The sequence below is a fragment of the Cebus imitator genome, unplaced genomic scaffold, assembly GCF_001604975.1.
Source record: "Cebus imitator isolate Cc_AM_T3 unplaced genomic scaffold, Cebus_imitator-1.0 Scaffold411, whole genome shotgun sequence".
NCBI classification, from domain to species: Eukaryota; Metazoa; Chordata; class Mammalia; order Primates; family Cebidae; genus Cebus; species Cebus imitator.
This window is the reverse complement of record NW_016107726.1, coordinates 202250-208901: the sequence shown is the minus strand read 5'-3', so window position 1 is coordinate 208901 and position 6652 is coordinate 202250. Positions and strand designations below refer to the sequence as shown.

Genomic DNA, 6652 nt, shown 5'->3' with positions numbered 1-6652 from the left:
AAGACAACTTCATCTTGGTGGGGAAGAATTCTCCACTACAAAAGAAATGTGCCCCAAGTAGGCAGATCTCTGTAGTAACGTAGATTCTCCAAAGTCTGATTTAAAACCTTGAGAAATAATAGAAATGTAAATAGAAATGAGAATTCAGAGGAAAAGAAAACACTATGTAATACTCAATCACTACAAAGAATTCACTAAAAAATCCTGGTGACCAGTCAACCACCAATTATTAACTAACCAAAGAAGAAAGGGGCCAAGCTGGTCATTCATGAAAAAATGATTTTGCAAATATCAGGACTTAAAAAATACCAAACTCAAAAAATTAAAATTTTGAGCCAGATGTTCAGTGACCCTCTCATCATTATCTTCATTGTCCTTAAATTTTCAAAGGCCCAAAGAAAAGCATTACAGAGATTATTTGTAACAAAAATAAATATGAATTTAACAAATATTGTTTGAGAGCCCATTATACATGTCAAGCATTGTTCTGGGCATTGAGGATACAACAGCAAACAATTCAAAGAAAAGTCACTGCTCCGGTCAGGCGTGATGGCTCACGCTTGTAATCCCAGCACTTTGAGAGGCCAAGGTGGAAGGATCACTTGAGGTCGAGAGTTTGAGACCAGTCCGGGCCACATGGTGAAACCCTCATCTCTTCTAAAAATATAAAAATTAGCCAAGCTTGGTTAACTTTTATGTTATCGAAGTTACTTGGGCAGCTGAGGCAGGAGAATTGCTTGAACCCAGGAGGCGCAGGTTGCAGTGAGCCAAGGTCATGCCACTGCACTCCAGCCTGGGCAATAGAGCGAGAATCTGTCTCAAAAGAAAAAACAAAAAAGTCACTGCCAAAACCTAAAATGCAATAAAATAAATGGGGGAAAAAAAAAAGAATCAGAAAAAATAAATAAATAAAAAATAAAAAAAGTCACTGCTCAAGTAATGGTTCAAAATTTTGATGGTTGACAAATCTCAGGAAACAAAAAAAAACAAAAAAAACACGTTGTACGACAGAGTAAATGAATAAACCCTTGGCGCCCTCTAATGGCACTCCTTCAAACTGCAATACATTCCATTAAAGGATCTTGGAATCAAGAATCCTTTTCTGCTAACAACACAGCAAGTTAAAAGAGACTTCAGAAGGTACTTATGTTTTATTTAAAATTTTGTAAACAACATTCTATTATCAACAATACCTAATTCATATAAGAGTATCTGACCACTAGGTGTCATCAATGCTCCATAATACTCTAAAATAGTGCCCAGAGCCCAAGTCCTTGAAAATACAGAGCACACGACTCTAGGCTTATTCCCTTAAGCTTTCTGGACCTTTTTATCTGTGAATGGGTATTGAACTCCAGGTCTGCTGCCAGCTCAGTGCTCTGTTTCTCCATGAATTCAAGCCTTGTATCTCACACAATTTGTAAATACTTGGAAAAGATACACTACAAACAGCATATGTTCGCTTAAGAACACGGTGTTGATTTTCTTAACAGTAATTCCATTTTATTTAATAGATAATTCTAATGTTAGTTCTGGAAACAGCATAAACATAGCATAATTTTAGTTCAGTTACACCTTTGACAAGGTCATATTATCCTTAGGGACAAGACAGAAAAGAATAGACTGAATTTTCAGTTAAATGGGTTTGTGACTCAATGGAAAAAAGGAACCCAAAACGCACAGAATAAACAAGTATTAAGAACCTGGAGGGCCTGCATGCAGTGGCTCACGCTTGTAATCCCAGCACTTTGGGAGGCTGAGGCGGGAGGATTACCTGAGGTTAAGAGTTTGAGACCAGCCTGGCCAACATGCAATAAAATACAAAAAAAATACACAAAAAATTAGCTGGGCGTGGTGTAATCCCAGCTACCCAGGAAGTTGAGACAGGAGAATAGCTTGAACCCAGGAGGCGGAGGTTGCAGTGAGCCAAGATCGTTCCACTGCACTCTAGCCTGGGCAACAAGAACCTAATTTCATCTCAAAAAAATAAATAAATAAAAGAAAACCAGGAGGGGCTGGGTGCAGTGGCTCATACCTGTAACCCCAGCTGAGGTGGACAAATTGCTTGAGCCCAGGAGTTCGATAACAACTTGGGCAACATGGTGAAGCCCCATCTCTACTAAAAATACAAAAATTAGCCAGGTGTGGTGGCAGGCGCCTACAGTCCCAGCTACTAGGAAGGCTGAGGTAGGAGCTCAGGAAGCAGAGGTTGCAATGGGCCAAGATCGTGCCACTGCACTCCAGCCTGAGTGACAGCGAGACCCTGTCTCAAAAAAAAAAAAAACTGGAGGGAAGACTTTAATAGAAAGCCAGAGCCAGAGCTGTATTCTTAGCCCTATCTTAGTCAAAAATATTAATTCATGATTTGATAAGAAGAAACTTGATTATATGTGTCAGACAGAACAAGGATTTGGTGAGCTTGTCACTTCCAAAACCAAAGAAGTAAAAGGTACAAGGAGAAATGTAATTCTTACATGCAGAAAGGCCTAGCTTGGCAGAAATGCAACTGAAAATTAGCTTCATTAACTAGAAACTTGAAAATAAGCCATGATAATAACAGCTAATATTATTATAAGTTCACCATGTGCCAGGTACTATGCTAACGCCTTTAAAAAATTCTCAATCTTTACAACAACCCTATGACACAGGCATTATTAACACAATTTTATTGATTAGGCAACTGGGGCTCAGAAGTTCATTAAATAATTCAAAAAGCAATAAAACTGGGATGTGGCAGAGCCAGGTTCAAATCCAAGTCCTTCTAACTTAAAAGACCAAATTACTATTACATACTGAGACTGCATGAAGAGATTAAATGTATGGATCAAAGAAGGTCATAGTTGTTCCACTGAAGCTCCATTGTTCCTTTATATATCTAACCAATATTTTTCCAGAATTTCTCTGATTAGGCACTGCACTAGGAGAATATATAAAAATGAACCTGACTTCTACTTCCAGGAAGATGGGATAATCACGCTTTTCCCTATTCCTCCTAACTAGAACAAATAAAAACCCTGGATATTATAGTAAAACAAACAAGAAAAATCTGAAAGATGGAGAGAAGAAGGCAGACGAACTAAGGAGCTCGGGGACCTGAACAAAAACACTGACGCTGGGAAAAAGAACTGTCAACATAAAATCCTATACCCAACAGAATATCCTTCAGGAGTAAAAAGAAAATCAAGATGTTCTCAAATAAAGGAAAACTAAGGATTTGTGGAGAGCAGACTTATCCTAAAAGAATGGCTAAAGGAAGTTCTCTAAACAGAAAGGAAATAAAGAAGTAACCCTGGAAGGAAATCTAGGAGAAAAGGAAGAACAAGGTTAGCAACGATTACACACACACACACACACACACACACACACACACACACACACACAATAGGCTTTCCTCTTCCTCAGCTTTTTAAAATATGTTTAAGAATTGAAGCAAAATGTAGTTCTAAATGTCTGTACAGAAAACATTTCAGACAATTCTATTATAAATGAGGAGGGTAAAAGGATGAAAAGGGAGGAAACAGTCTGTAAAATTCACTAGAATTAGTAAAATGAAAACACCAATAGACTGATAAAATGAGTATAAATCATGTAATATCTAGAACAATCACTATAGAAGCTCTACAAAAAGATTCACTCAAAAATACATAAACAAACCAAAGAGGATTTTTTTAATGTTCAAGCAACCCATAAAGGCAGGAAAAAAAGACAAATGAAAAAGCAGAAAGAAATAGAAAACAAACAAAAAAAAAATGGCAGACTTAGGTCATAATATATCAATAATTACATTAAGTGTAAATGGTCTAAATAAACCCATTAAAAGAGAGATAGTGGAGGCCAGGTGTGGTGGCTTATACCCATAATCCCAGCACTTTGGGAGGCTGAGGTGGGTGGACTGCCTGGCCAACATGGTGAAACCCCATCTCTACTAAAAATACAAAAATTAGCCACGTGTGGTGGCAAGCACCCGTAGTCCCAGCTAGGCGGGAGGCTGAGGCAGGAGAATCACTTAAACCCAGGAGGTGCCGATTGCAGTGAGCTGAGATCATGCCACTGCACTCCAGCCTAGGTAACAGAGCCAGACTCTGTCTCAAAAAAAAAAAAAAAAAGACAGATAGTGGAAGCATATATAGAAAACCATGGCCCAACTCTATGTTGTCTACATGAAAGTCACCTCAATATAACAAAACAGGTTGAAAGTAAAGAGGAAGAAATACATAACGCAAACAATTAATCAAAGGAAAGCTGAAGTGGCTATATTAGTAACAGACAAAGTAGACTTCGGAATAAAGAAAATTATCATGGACACTACATAGTGATAAAAGGGTCAATCCACCAAGACATAGCAATCCGAAACGTGTGTTAACCAACAGAGCTGCAAAATATGTGAAGCAAAAACAAAGAAATCAAAGGAGAAATAGACAAATCACAGTTATAGGTGGAGAATTCCACATCCCTCTCTCAACAATGAATTGAACAACTAAACAGAAAATCAGCAAGTATGTTAACAAACTCAACATCATCATCAACCAAGAGGTTCCAAAGACATTTTTTCTGAGCAATATAAACCTAAAGCAAGCAGCAATCAATGAAACTGAAAACAGAGGTGAAAAAAATAATCAATGAACCAAAGGGCTGATTGATTCTTTGGAAAGATCAGTAAAGATCAATAAAACTGACAAATCTCTAGTAAGACTGACAAAGAGAAGGAGAGAAGACACAAATTACCAACATCAGAAATGAACAAGGAATATCACTACAAGTATCAAAACAATAAAACAATACAGTGAACAACTCTATATATATAAATATGACAACTTAGATGAAAATACAAACTAATCTAATTCCCCCAATATGAAATGGATAATTTAAATAGCTCTACAACTATTTTAAAAATTGAATTTGTACTTTTAAAACTCCCAAAAAAGAAATCTCCAGGTTCATATATATAAAGAAAGAAAAAAATTCTACACAATCTCCTTCAGAAAACTGAAAAGGAGGGAACTCTAATTTGTGAAACTAGGATACCCTGATACAAATATCAAACAAAGAGGGCAGCAAAAAAAAAGAAACCCAACCAATATCCTTCATGAATACAGACACAAAAAATCCTTAGTAAGTTATTAGCAAATAAAATTCAGAAATGTATTTGTTAAATTATACACCTTATCAAATTGGGGTTTATTCCAAAGATGCAAGGCTCATTCAAATGTATGAAAATCAGTGTAACCCACCACATTAACAAGCTATTATTTTGTGCAACTGCATACGAATCTACAATTATCTTAAAACAAAAATTTTAAGTAAACGAATGAAAGCATCTGCCCCCACAAAGCAAATAATAGAAATATGTATACTACAATGGTTTTTACCTAAAGCCTCAGAAATACCTAAAGAGTCAATTCCTTAGGCCCACCCAAACATAGCAGATCTAACAGGGTTCATCTTTCAAAGCTCTCTGTGATTCTGTTAATTAGCCAAGTGTGGGAACCAGAGGGCTAGAACACAAATAACAACAATAAAAGGGTCATAACGGGGATACCAGGGGAAAATATCTTACTACATTAAGAGATGAGGGAAGGAGCTCACAAGAATGAGGATGTTATAAAGAGCCAGACCTGGAAAGAAGGACATTTCAAGCAGAAAGGCAAATATAATAAAAACACTGGGCCCAGAGAAAGGGTAGGTGTAGGTTCAGTAAACACCAAATCCTCATGGTTGGTCTTAGAAGATAACTCATTTTTCTCTACAATACTTATTACCACATACCATACTATCTATATTACTTTATTTTTGTTATTTATTTTCTGCCTCCCTCTATTAAGATGAAACTCCACAAGGCAATGATTTTTGTCTATTTATCACTGTTCCAGCCCCAGGTCTGAAACAATGCCTAATAAATAGCACACACAAATATCAGTACATGTTTGTGCAATGGGTCAGTAAAAGAGGAGATAAGACTAACCTGAGAGGTAGGCTGGGACCAAAACAACAACAAGAACAACAACAAAATAACAGGCTAAGAAGCTTGGCTCCCACTGGAGTCAAGAAGATTCAGTGGTGGGTGTACAGTCATCCCTCAGTATCCATGAAGGACTGGTTCCAGGACTCCCTGCAGATACCAAAAGCTGAGGGTGCTCAAGTCCCTAATATAAAATGGTATAGCGTTTGCATATAACCTATGCACATACTCCCATATACTTTAAATCATCTCTAGATTACTTGTAATACCTAATACTATGTTAAATAGTTGTGATCATATGTTCGTTTAGGAAATAATGACAAAGACAAAAGGTCTGTACATGATCAGTACAGACAAAAGCCATTCTTTTTTTTGAGACAGAATCTCACTCTGTTGCCCAGGCTGGAGTGCAGTGGCATAGTCTCTGCTCACTGCAACCTCCGCCTCCCAGCTTCACAAAATTCTTGTGCCTCAGCCTCCCGAGTAGCTGGGATTACAGGTATGCACCACCACAGCTGGGCAACTTTCATATTTGTAGTAGGGACAAGGTTTTGTCATGTGGGATAGGCTGGTCTCAAATTCCTGGCCTGAAGTGATCCACGTGCCTCAACCTACCAAAGTGCAGGGACTTGGGCGTGAACCAAAGTGCAGGGACTTGGGCGTGAACCACAGTGCCTGGCCTTTTTTTTTTTT

The 6652-nt window shown here is 37.6% G+C and overlaps 1 protein-coding gene across 1 annotated transcript in view; it reads right to left on the bottom strand.

Annotated features, from left to right (window-relative positions):
- Nucleotides 1–6652, bottom strand: part of CENPF (centromere protein F) — a 51122-nt gene that overhangs the window by 35727 nt on the left and 8743 nt on the right. The gene's annotated exons all lie outside the window — the stretch shown is intronic.